This window comes from Lagenorhynchus albirostris, chromosome 12, assembly GCF_949774975.1.
Source record: "Lagenorhynchus albirostris chromosome 12, mLagAlb1.1, whole genome shotgun sequence".
Lineage (NCBI taxonomy): Eukaryota > Metazoa > Chordata > Mammalia > Artiodactyla > Delphinidae > Lagenorhynchus > Lagenorhynchus albirostris.
The window spans coordinates 33,994,814-34,008,855 of record NC_083106.1 but is presented as its reverse complement, the minus strand read 5'-3'; the positions used below and the strand labels follow the sequence as shown (position 1 = coordinate 34,008,855).

Below are 14,042 nucleotides of genomic sequence, written 5' to 3'. Positions count from 1 at the left end.
TAATCTTGAATTCTTCTAGGTAAAATCTTAATGTATTTTCTGTAGGTTACTGGATTGTCAGATCCAGACAGGCCACATAGATGGAAAGGGGAAAATAGCGTGAGATAGAAAAGGCCCACTTCTTGGAAATGCAATCTGCATGAGATACTGGCTATCTCCCAACCACATGTGTGATCTTGAGCAGGGCATTTAATCTCTCAAGATCGCATTTTTAATTTTTAAAATGAAAGGATTGGATCAATATTTCCATATATATTCTCTGGAAACACCAAAATTAAAAGATATTCCAGAAGGAAACTGTTTCGTGGTCAAATTAACGATTACAAAGCTATTACCTGGAACTAGTCCATGGTGATGGTTGTAACACATTGTGAATGTACGTAATGACACTATTGTACACTTTAAAATGGTAAATTTGATGTTATATGCATTTTACCACAATAAAAAATATCTACATATTTCCAAGTAATTTAAGATTTTTCAGAAACTTTAGATGCACTGTGACTCACAAGAGGGGAATATAACATGCAGAATTTCCCAAATTTCTTTCATTCTAAAACTCCTGGGGAAACATTCATAAATAAATTACAAAATAGTATGTCACGATATATTAGTGATCCACATAACTGTCCTTGAGAAATGCCAGGTTAGGTAGTTGTTCTGGATTGAATACTCTTGATTAAATATCATTCATTCTTCCATTACTTTTCTAATTTTGCCATGGTTTCACTATTTCAAATTTTTTCCTCTAATACTATTGGGATAGTCACTGACACAATGAATTTTTGTTCTTTAAGACACAGCTTTTTATGCTTGCATGTTTAAGTTTCATTCTTCTCTTTGAATTATTTTGCTTTTATTTTATAAGCACATGTGTTTTGTAGCACTTTCAGAAATTTATTTATTGAATACATTTTAATAAATTCCAGAGAAAATAAGAACAAAGGAAAAATTAGGTAATTGCTTTGTTAACCTCAAAGTAAATTAAGACAATTATTATATAATAGCATACACTAAGAAGGCAGTGTATAAAGAATCCTACTAGAATGATATAGCTTGTAAAAGTTATTTATTCATTTAGTCAAAAATACAGTCCAATTAAATTTATCTATGTATCAAATTATTATTAACCAGGTTACAATGTCTTTTATGTGTATTTTGGGTTATAGTACAAAGATTTATGATGTTATTTTTTAGTCGATCTTTGCTCAAATGAAAAAAAATACAGGATTTTGGTTACTTTTAAATATAAATGTCCTGAAAAAGTGGGTGATACAATCCTGGCAAAGGCTGAGGAAGGTAGCATGTGCAATCTGTCCTGAAAACCTTTATAAATCGAAGAGTGTTCATTCCCTGCATAGTGTGCTTGAAGACAGTAAGGCAAAGAAACATTTACTTTGAAGGAACTTCTTATTTTATTATGTCTTGTATCAGGGAAAATCCAATAAAATAGTACTCTCGAATTCTCCACAGTAACTGAATTTGTGTGTGTGTGTGCTCGTGCCCGTGTGCAAGTGCATGCACATGTTTAATCTCATTTGTTTCCATGTGAAGATTTATTTCTAAGAGTCCACAGTCATCATCAGGGTATAAAAAATTCAGCAGTTTTTGTGAAATAAGTTTAAATAATAGCTACCTAGAATCTCATAAGCGTAGAGAAACATGGTTTCATTTCTATCCTCACTATATTGATGACATAAGTCACAGAAGAATTAAGTCAGCATCTTCTTTCCTGGGGAATTGGGTTCACCTAAGGTAATAACAGACCCAAAATGTTATGAAGTAGAAAAAGCCTGAAACCCTAAGGGCCACTATTATTTCAAGTTAATCACACACTTCAGAGCTGTCTTGTTGGATGTCTCTATTGCAAGAAAAATCTATCTAAGAAATCTGTGTGTTTTCCCTTAGGAGATGATTAAGGACACAGTTTAGCATGCTAAGTGGCAGAGTACAGGAAAAATATTTTATTAACATTTCTTTATATGTTATTGCAGCCAGTCCAAAGAGTCCCTTCTTACAAACAGCCACTCGATACCATATAAACTAGGGCAAGTATATACAGCTATATATGTATATATACATATATATGTGAATGATGTCATATTGGAACTTTAATTTCAGAATAAACTATAGCACCATAGATATGATCAGCTTTAAATTCAACCAATTTTTTATCCATCTTTTTCTCAGAGTGTAATAATAGTTTTATACAAGAGAAAATATAATTTATTTTTTCAAAACACAAAACAAAACATATTTCAGGAGCTGAGTGATCATTAGAGAGATAATAAAATAAGCCAATATGTAATCCTCACAATGTAAGTTAAAAAGCAGAAAGAAAATAGATTTCTATTTCCAAATTTGATTGTCACCTATTAAAATGGATATTAGTGTTATTTTTACCTAGGAGAAATTGTTCATAAGGAGTACGTTACTTGAGAAACAAAAATTATAAGGAAATGCAATTAGTTGATCTGTTGAAAAATAGTCAATAAGTAAATTTAGTCTTTAAGATCTTGTCCCTGAATCTCAGGCTTTTGGGGAGTTTATATTTTTATCCAATTCTTAATGATCTGCAATCATTATTATTAATAGTAAGAGTAACAATTGAAATTTGCTTAAAACGTTACAAGCTTGAATAATTTTCTTCATATGCATCATTTATATTCTTTCAAGAACAGTAAAACAAATATTATTACTGGGGGATATAAAAACGGTCATGATTTTCATAGTCGTGGCTATGGAATCTCAAGCCAGACCTTTTAAATCCAAGTCTCATAATCTTACCTCCACATCAGGCCACCTCCCTGTCACACAAATGACTTACAAGGACATTTCCTATGAGAACATGTTTATTCCAGTTCACAAGATATGTATGTGGGTCTCACAGGTTGGCCCTCCCTTTGCATTGGTCAGCCTTTCCAGACCCTCCAGTATAAGAAGAGCAAAAATAACTTCCTGGTTCAGAGTGAAGAATTTACACTCATCAGATTTTTTTCTACATTTTTCTCTATCTCATCAATTCTCACACAAATAGGGAGTAATTTAAAAAATTAAAATTACCCCCTGTGTATCACAATACTATTTATATACATAAGATCATCGTGTATGATGTTATGTGTGAAAAGAGTTCACAATCTTTTCTCTTTGTCTAATCTCTAGCTTGCTTTCACAGTTCCAACCAAATATATTCCCTCTATCTCTGAGATAAGGAATCTTAGAGTGAACTTTATGTACTAATTCTCATCTTCCTCTCATATTATCAAAATTAGGATTATTAAAATATTAGCAGCTTAGAATGTGCTGGAAATTTACATATCTGATAGAATTCAATTTTCCAAATTACAATACGAGGTAGCTAGAAATAAAAAACAAACACTTCACAAATAACCACAGGAAAGTTTGAAGAGATACCATAAATTCTCTATCATCACACAGCTCATAAGATACAAGTAGGGTTTTGTGTCTCTAAAGCTCAAGGGCTTAATCACATGGTTACATATTTAAGCCTTTCATTATTATTGTAAATCGTAAATTGTTTGTCCAGCCTTTCACCCTCCTTTTGGGTACAGAAATTCTTAGAACTTTTTAAAACGAGCAACATAAGAAAGTGAACGTCACTGATATTTGACATTGATTGGCACTAGCCTCATCTCCTCATACATCAGATGGCCACGTGCCTGGAGGTACAGGCACGTGGGAGGCCTAGGAACTGCACAAGCTGAAGGGGTTGACAGCGCTGTCCACAAGATCATGTTCTTTGAGTGTGCTGCAGACCACCTGGCCATATGTAAGTGGGTTTCCAGAATACATTATCACAGTTTTTAAATAAAGTAAATCTCACAAAATGGATAAATGGCTTCACACATTTCTTGCAAAGAAACCATGTATTGAAACTAAAACTAATATAAACACAAGTGAACAAAAACAAGGATGAAGTCGACATTTCTACTCTCACTCAATCTCTTCTTTAGCCATATTATGAAATAAAACAATGACACTCTCGTCTAATAAAATATGAAGAGTGGCTGAAACTTCTTTAACACTTTAAAGTTATCAACGTGGATTCACATCCACTATCATCATAAAGAAATTTGCCTTTGAGATATAGATGAACAACACATCAAATACACATGCATACATATGCATAGCTGCCATAATTTTAAATAAATATATATATATTTGAGATACTGCTCAAAAATTTCTAATGGACTGAGCTACATGAAGGAGAAGATTTAGAGACAAATCTGACTGCTACATATTTTTGATCATGTGTCTTGTCTCTCTGCCAATAAAGCAAAGTGTGTTTCACCTATTTTTGTGAGTGTATGCCTCTGCCTCTTTAAAATGGCACTTTGTCCTGCAATCAAGTTCCTAAGCACCCTTGTATTCTATACTTGCCTATATAGGTTTCTCATTCCACATTTTCCTATTATTTTGTTACATTTCCAAGACAATTCTTAGGTCAGCACATCCTACAAAAACTATCTTCTTCAAGACTATCCCAAATCTGGTATTTTGACTAGAATCTTAGCTCAAGCATCTCTATTTAACTTCAGATTAAAACGAGATGCATGAAATACCCTATCAAAGCAAAAAACTCAAAATTCTTGAGCAAAGTAATGAAACATATAATAATAATAATGTCCAAACTGTGAGGAAATTCTCCAGATTTCTGAGATTATTGAAAATCATCAACTAATGAGTGATTCAAACAATCTTGACAGAAGTCTCCAAGAGCAGAAATAAGGAATGTGAGGAAAGTCAAATTCATAAGAAAATTTTATGTAGTAATTTAATGGAGTATTTAGGAGGGGGAGAAGACATATCTAAGATGGTGACCAAGTTTGTTAAGTGTTAGATGCTAAGTGTGGCTGTAGAATTCCTACGTGTGAATGTCTTTACATGTATAATGAAATCAGAATGATCTATAATAGCTATTAACAATTTTTAATAGTTCTTTTACCTGGCGATAAAAAGAATAAATCGTAAAATCTTTTGATTCATTTTTACCTCGATGGTTCAACCACTGCATGAAAAAACCTTTATTTTCCCAGTAAAGCCTTGAAAGGAGTGATATGCAATATCTAATACATTTGAGATATTTAACAAATAATTTACATTAATAATGTTAGACTTTGAAATCAAATGATATAATTTGATATCAATGCATAAATCTCTGTTATAATCATGGCTTTACTATTAAAAGTGCCATACATCCTTGTTCATGTTAAAGCTTTCTCTCTCCTAAGCAGTGAGAATGAGTAATAGACCTAGGATGAGGCGAGAAGATGTCAGAAATTCTTCTTCTCATAAACCTTGGCAAGAGCACAGTTCTCTGGACTCTTACAGTTCTCCAGAGCACTGCCCCTTTTGTTAGGAGAAGACACATAGAGGTTTCAGGACTGGAAAGAACGCCCACAGACATTAGGTCTCCCAAATCTTTCACGAGGCTTTATTAGGAGACCGTCAAAATATCACACATTTACTACTCCTGGCTCTTGCTGACTTTAGGCAGTAGAATTTTCAGGCCCAGCAACACACTACTATCCCAATAGGAAAGTGAAGTGGTTAAAAGTATGAATTTTTGATTCAAACAACCTGGGTTTAAGTTTGGCCTCAGTCCTTTCCCCACTGTGTAAACTTGAGAACTTAAACTCTCAGGGTTATAATTTCCTTTTCTATAAAATGGAGAAAATTGTTTCACCTACCTCATAAAGTCATTGTGATGATTAAATGAGTCATTACATGTAACATGCTTAGATAGCACTTGACACAGAGCAAGCACTGAAAAAGCAAAATACAAGAAATAATAGCTATTCTTTCATACCATTTTCTTTCACTCTGGAATTCTAAGCCATTGTAGGATGGTTATAACATCAGAGAGAAGAATACTTACAGGGCCAAAGAGGATCCAGTTTGGATCAAATTAGATGAGACAAAATATGTAGAATCCACAGTTCAGTATCTGACACAGGCTGAGCAAAAAATGTTCCCAGCTACCATTACAGATTTTGCCAGAGTGTTTGATTATGGAAAAGAGCCTCAAGTGACCTCTTTAGGTGCACGGCCTTTGGGGAAATATTTCCAGGTGGCTTTGAGGAATTTGTCTGACTCCAGGCTTTGATAAATTGCTTAGAATTTAACCACCAAAATTTTATGCCCATAATAAGCAGATTATAGGGAGATGTAACCACATTTTAAATGCAAATATTGTGCTGGTTGTAGTTATTCACAAGGTATACATTATACACAGTTGCTGAAGTTCCCTTGGACAAAAGAAGCAGCAAAATGCCAAGGCATTTTTGAAAATGTGTTTTATTCATGGCTCTGAAGGGTAGTTGAAGTCAACTGAGGGAGGAGTATACCCTCCCTCTATTTTAATGATCTTAATTTTGCTAATGGAATGTTAGTGGAAAGAGTTTGGGAGCCATGTGGTGCTGATTGCATTGTTCAGTATTGATGTTGCTTGCAAATTAAATGTACCTAAGTAGCCACCTGTTTATGCTTATGATTATATAAAACCCCATATGTTTCCCTCTCTACACATGGGAGGTAAATATTGAAAAAATTATTCTGGTGTGAAGGGTGAAAGCAGCAGCAATTCTTCTATAACTGTCAACATATGCTGTGGTGTTTCCTTTAATGTTGTGCTTTGTCTGACATATTTGCTGATTTTTACCATGCAGTGTTCAAAAAAATCTGTTACCCATGGTTATGCAAAACAATTAAAAATTAGTTTACATTAAATTCAAATTAGGAAGAGAGGTAATTTTCCAATGTAACCGTAAGTTTTAAATGGATTTCAGAGCTTAAGATTTAAATAGATTTTGATTTGCACAATAAAGAAAACCAAACTTTTTTTCCCCTAAATTCGCCAGCATATATAAAGGAACATTTTCTTCCTAAGCACATCCTTTTGATCCCATATTACTAGGCAACCAAAAAACTAACTCGAGTAACATAAATTTGAAAATCCCACCTGAAACTGGCAATAACTCTTCAACTGGCAAGCCCACCATCATTTCCACTGGATTGGCTCTGGAAAACAGTTTGCTGGACCTCATACAGAAGATCTGACTGGGTATTTAGTCAGCAAGAGCTCAAGAGCAGTTTTTGAGATGTCTTGTTAGAGCATTGGGAGATCTGGCGCAGGTAAGGCCTTTGGAACTAGTTCAGACTATTCAGAGATATGCCCCGACTATAGCTTGCAGGAAAGATCAGAGAGACTGGACTTGCTGTTGTTGATCACTTTAGACACTACAGATAAACAAATTGGAGCTTCATATGATTAATATCTGATCGAGAGGGATTTAAATGTCAACTGTCTAGCAGCCTAGACGTGACAGTCTCTAACTTCCCAATAAAGTACCGCAAAAAGACACAGAATACGTTAGAAAAAGATGAAAATTTACCCCATCATCAAAAACTAAGCATAACAGATCAGCTGTCCCCAAAGGCCAGAAGAACTTATTTTCATAATAAGGAAGATAGAGCTGAAATGAGAACAGTAGAGGCCTAACCATGCTGGGTCTCATGAAACAAAGAAACCTCTAAAGTTTTTTAAAGATATTTAACAATCATTGAGTACCCTCTACAGCCCAAAGTTTGTAGTAAGCACTTAACATTTACCTCTTTTCATTTATTTAAATTCATGTTGCTAAAAAAAAAAAAAAACCTGAGACAGAGACACTAAAAACCCTTAAACTGTACACTTAAAACAGCTGAATGTTATGTTATGTAAATTATAGCTCAATAAAGCTGTTAATTTAAAAAGTGGGAGTGAGGAAGGATGGACAGTTAAGTAATAGCTTGAAAAAAGCAGGTAGATGGGCCCTGTCATTAGTTCCTGGTGGGATGTAAATTGGCAAAATCTTTATTGAATGTGATTTAGTAATATGCATCAAAAGCTTTAAAAACATTTTTACTTTTGAAGTCATAATTTTATGTATATGAAATTATCATAATAATCAGAAATGCAGGCAAAACTTCAGTTAAAAGGCTGTTCATTATAGCATAAATTGCACAAATGACCATGTTTGGAATGGATTTATTAATTATGGTATAAGCATATGATGGACTATTATACAGAAAATAAAAATTATGTTTTGAAGAATATTTAATGACATAGGCAAGTCCTCAGAAATAGGCTTACTTCTCATTATATTAAAACATGCCTGTATGTGTGTAGGTGTACTACTGGAAAACAATAGAAGGAAACTAAATATTAATGCTAAATAGCTCTGGTGATGAGATTATAGGGAGCTATGCTCTCACCCCTGCATTTTCTTCCCTTTTCTAATTTTCTACAAGATAGATGTGGCATTGGTAAATTTGGGAAAAATCAATACATTTTATAACTTCAAAAAGTTGTGTTCCTTATGTCCATGCAAAAATCTACACATGGACGTTTATAGCAGCTTTATAGTTGCCAAAACTTAGAAGCAACTAAGATGTCGTTCAGTAGGTGAATGGATAAATAAACTGTGGTACATCCAGACAATGGAATATTATTCAACGCTAAAGAGAAATGAGCTAGAAAGCCATGAAAAGACACAGGGGAACTGTAAATGCATATTACTAAGCGAAAGAAGCCAATCTGAAAAGACTACATAGTCTATGATTCCAACTGTATGACATTTTGCAAAAGGCAAAACTATGGAAACAGTAAAAAGATCAGTGGTTGCCAGGGGTTGTGAGGGAGAGAGGATGAACAGACCGAACACATAGGATTGTTAGGGCAGTGAAAATACTCTGTATGATGCCATAATGGTGGATACATGTCATTTGTCTAAACCCATAGAACATACAACAACAAGAGTAAACTACAATGTAAACCAAGAACTTGAATGATCATGAGGTGTCAAGGTAAATTTGTCAGTTGTAACAAGAGTACCACTCTGGTAGGGGATGTTAACAATGGAGGAGACTGTGCATATGTAGAGGTATGGGAAATCTCTGTACTTTATGCCAATTTTGTTGTGAAAACCTAAAATTGCTCTAAAAAACAAAGTCTACTGAAAAAAATCTTTTGTTCCAATGACAGAACCTCTAAATCTCTGATACGTAATTATGTATAAATACAGTAATGTGTTTTGCCAATGTCCACTTCAGGAAATGAAGACCGAGTAGACAATTTGTTTGGACAGTCTGGTTCCTCTCATGAGAGTTCCTCCATGGTGATACTGTTGAGGCAACACCATAAAGAGCTTTGAAGGAATTGTGCATGAAAGATAAGGAGATGGTAAGAGCAAAAAGTGATGAGATAGATTTTTAGAAGGTGTGCACAAAATATTAATACGATGAGAACTTATAGGACAGTGCCAGTTGTAGAAAAGCCTATTTTAAAATGATATTTCTGACAGAATTCCGTTCTGATTCTCAAATGTACATGGGTGGGTGAAAAGAACATTTTGACCTATAACTGCAGTCCATTTGTGTTCCAGATAATATATATTTTAGTTATCAAAAGACCAAAGACTTAGAAAAAAAATCTGATCATGTACTGAAGAGAAGAAAACATAGGCCAATAAAAAATGGAACTAAAAATTAGTGTAAAAGTCTGAATTTTTTGTGCATTTAGATTACTCCACATTTTCTTTCATCGTATATGCAGAATACCCCTTTTTGTCTAGGAAAATATTTTGTATAATAAGCATAGATGAATCTATTTTGCTTAAGTGAGCACAGTGGGGAAGAGATGCCTTAAGAGAGGTTGACCGAGAAAACTTGGAAGAATGGTCCATGATTCCTTGAATAGAAAATTGTCCAAAAAGCAGGGAGCCCTATTTAGGGCTTTTCTGAATCATGTGTCATCATAACAACCAGATGGAAAAATAAGAACAAATTCTGCCCTGTAGCTTACTTCTTTTAACATAAGTCATTTAAAAAACAGAAGACAAAAAGTTATTTATTATAAAGCTATCAAATATATTTTAAGTATTTTTACATAATTTTCCTATCAGGTCCCTTTATAAACTGATATTATAGTCAAAAACTAGCTACAATCACAAAATGGCTAAATGTGAAAGATTTAGTCATTTAAAGGGTACATGAAATATAATAAATCACCACTGAATATAATATTACATGTTTTCGATTGATTAAGTACATAGTTTCCCAAATGAAACAATGAGAAAATTCGTTCTGAATTTTAAGTGAATTATTATTAAATATATTTAATGTATGAATGTATATACATTATGTATGTATTAGGTGTTTTGGTATCCGTGCATAAAGGAGCAAGTTTCATAAATTTTAATCATTTAACCTTAATCAATTTCTTGAAGAAATAATTATATTATTAATCCAATTTTGTCATTGGTTATTCTTACTACTTTCCTATATTTTTCACATTTATAATTAAAATGATTTTGGAAACAGTCTTACTACTAAGGGATATAGATATGTTGGGAGATAATCCTCCACAGCATTTCTACATGTCTCAGAAACTGGAGGTAAAATATTTGTTTCCTGACCAGTATGGCAATGATAGGGAGCATCTCCTTCCTGAGAGGCATTTTAGGATACTAAAGTCTCCCTCCTCTCCTCCAAGGAGATTTTCTTACATCCCAAGGTAATAAAGACATGTTTTCTTCAAGGGCAAAGAATGGCAGATTGGCCATCAGCCTCTTATACTTTGGGGATTTCCTAAACTCAGTGTTCCTCCACTGTGCGTTGGGCACCCACCTGGCCTGTTCTATCTCACCCGTGGGAGATGGGGCTCAAGGGGAACCATTAAAGCATGATGCTCATGCTGTCTGCTGTACCATGAGGAATCAACTACTACATTCATATGGGCTTATTGTTTCATTACTAATCTAATTTATGAAGTGTGGCAAGTCGGCCTGGCAGCTGCAAGGCTACTTAAAGATGGCTTGACCTCTTGACAGATGAAGTCCATTTTTCCATTTATCTGGTAGAAATTAATTTATGTAGGAAGCAATGCCTAAAGTTTGTCTTTAAAGCATGACTCAAATCCATTAAACATATGAAGGCAATTTTATAGTTAATAAATTTTCTAACATTCATTTAAAAATTCCTATGTCATGTTATTTAGAAGTAGCATTAATTTAGATTTTTTAACATTACAATGCTTACTGCATATAACAGGAAAGTTAGAAAGGATGTCACATATCCAGGGGATTTGTGGATCCCCATTATAACACTGATGTTGGTTGACAAAAAGACCATCTCACTCTTTTCTATGATTAAGCAAGAAGTGCTTCAGAGCACAGACTCTGGAACAGTTTAGATCTGTATTGGTGCTCTCCAATACAGTACCACAGTTGGAGCACTGTATTGAGCATTTGAAATTTGGCCACTTGAAATTTGCATGGCCAGACTTGATATGTGTTGTAAGTGGAAAATACATGCTGGGTTTTAGACTTAACATGAAAAGAATGTAAAATATCTCAATAATTTTTCTATTGATTAGATATTAAAAGGATAATATTTTAGATACATATTTTTACCTAAAATACATTATTAAAATTAATTCTTTTTACTTTTAAAAATATCTGTGCTAGGTAGCCTCTAAGATGGCTCTAATGATTCCTGTCCCTGCCACCTGGTTGTCACACCTTTGTGCAATCCCCTTCCAGATTGCACCAGCATGTGTCTGTCTGATCAAAAGAATATAGCAGAAGTGATGGTATTTCACTTCTGAGATTAGGTTATAGAAGACTATGGTTTCCATCTCGGGCTTGCTCTGATCACTCACTCAGGGGAAACCCTACGGAGTGGACCATGTGTCGAAGAAGTGAAGCTTCCTGGGATAGCCACATAAATAATGTCGGATGAATACACATTATATTTCTATTCAACAGTGCTAGTGTAGATTTAACATAACCACTTACTTAACTATGTGATCTTGGGCAAGTTACTTGACCTTTCTGTAACTCTGTTTTTTCATATGTAAAATGTGAATTCAATTAGTAACCTATATATACATAAAAGTGTTTAGAACAGTTTTATATGCAAAAGTATTTAGAACGGTGTCTGGCACATCATTAGGATTCTCATTTGAGAGTGTGATGTGGTCAGGATAGACTGTAGAGTAGTAGAGAATGTTCCATGTCTAAGCTCTACTATCACATTTCTTACACATTTTGTTGCCTCCAGCAACAAAATTCCTCCACGATAATAAAATTCATAAAATATGATCTAAAATTTCAAACAGAAAAATATCTTCAATCTAGCCTTGTAATTTTAATGGTGGTTTTATAGATGCAACCACAACCTTCCTTGAACATATGGTTTAGAGATATTATGTAAACTTGCTGTTTAGAAATAAACTCTGTCCATCAGAAAAAAATGTATTGAAACTCTTTCAGGATGTTTCTTATGTCTAAAGAGAAAGCATTTATTATTCGTGCTTAATAACACTATATAGGAGGAACAAATATTTCCAAGAAGTAATCCAGAAATTTGGAACTTCATTATAACCCAAACATTACATGATTTACTGATCTATGTAGACAACGCAATCAACTACCAAATATCAGAATATATTTTTGTTGTGTTTGGCAAGAATGGCATGTTTCCTAGCTCATAAAAGGACTTAGTTATGAGGGCTATCTTCTAAAATAACAAATTATGCTTCTAAAGCAGTATGTTTATTTCCATAAAGAACTGAAATGATTGCTTTTTATTTCTTTTAATATATTGAACATTTTTGAGATGACATAATAAAGATATATGGAAACATAACATTAATATAGGATACGCAACCAGTTATGTATATTGCAAGTTTAGTTTCCCACTCACATTTTAGTGAAAAATCACCTTCCAGTTTGTTCCCTTAAAGAATCCTTGCCAAATTAACAAAGCTTTTCTTTCTTAATTGTTGCTTGAGTTTTCATTTGCTGGAGCTGCATCTATAAAGCTATATTTACTGGTTGAAGGCTGGATATCTTTCTTCAGTAGAGCATCTTTATTTGCAAAGAAAGGGTACCCTAGGTACCCTTGACAAGGTTATGGTCATCTTCATCAAAACTTTTGAACTACCAATGAGAAATTAAGGATCTGTGTTCATATACTTTACTTCAATACAGAACAGTGGATGATGTCAGTGTAATAGTGGAATAAGGACCTTTGAAAATTGTCTCCTCCAAAAAGCAGTAGAGAAACTGGTTAAAAAAAAAAAAGGATTAATTTTTTCAGAATTCTGGAAATTAACCAAAGAATTGCAGCAATCTGGAGAACATTTCTTAATGAAAAAGTAGCTGAATCTTGGTAAGAACAGCAAACTTTGTGGCATCTTAACTTGCTTGTATTCCCATTCTTCCAAACCCCTTCAACTCCACAGTAGCCTTGAAAACCAACAGCCCGCAATCATGGCAAAGCCAGCAGCCTAGCAGTCACAAGATGGAGGAGAAAGAAGTTGGTGTTCCTTCCAAGATCATTCTCAGAAAATTGTCATTATTTGATATGTCTGGTGACTTCCTGGAAGATTCTATTTGTAATGCTGTCTCTATTTGATCTATTTTGAGCTCAGTGAGTGGAAAATACTTTGCCTCAGAGCATTTGTCAAAAACAATGAGAGGCAATTATTTAATTTTTGTGGCTGCCTGCAGTGGTGTTTAAGAGTTGGGGGAAAAAAATGGGCTAACCAAAAAGCCTAAAAGGAAAAGCTGAGGAATGAGATATCCATAAGGACATTGAGAAGTTCCAACATATTCCTGGAAATCTAGAAGACCACATACATGTATATTACTGTGCACATGCCCAGAACTGTGTGCATGCTCAAGAAAGACCTGAGAAGTCTGTAAGCTCTCAAATCTGGTTGACTTTGAAGCGCTACATGAACAGGAAGTAAAAGCTAAGCAAGAGTTTTCAATTGCCTGGTTGAGTGTTGAAAGCATGCCTCCAAATGAACACAGAACCCCTTAACAAAGACTGGAGACTTCTTGGTTCCAGCTGTTTAAGGAAATATCTGTCCAGACATTCATTGCCCACCAAGCTAATTGAGCAGAGACTTCAATGACCACACATGACTAAGAATGCAGACTTTACAGATTTAGTTCAGAAAAGTCACTAAA

At 34.1% G+C, this 14,042-nt stretch overlaps 1 protein-coding gene across 1 annotated transcript in view; it reads right to left on the bottom strand.

Moving 5' to 3' along the window:
- Positions 1 to 14,042, bottom strand: part of THEMIS (thymocyte selection associated) — a 164,518-nt gene that overhangs the window by 107,515 nt on the left and 42,961 nt on the right. The window lies entirely within an intron of this gene.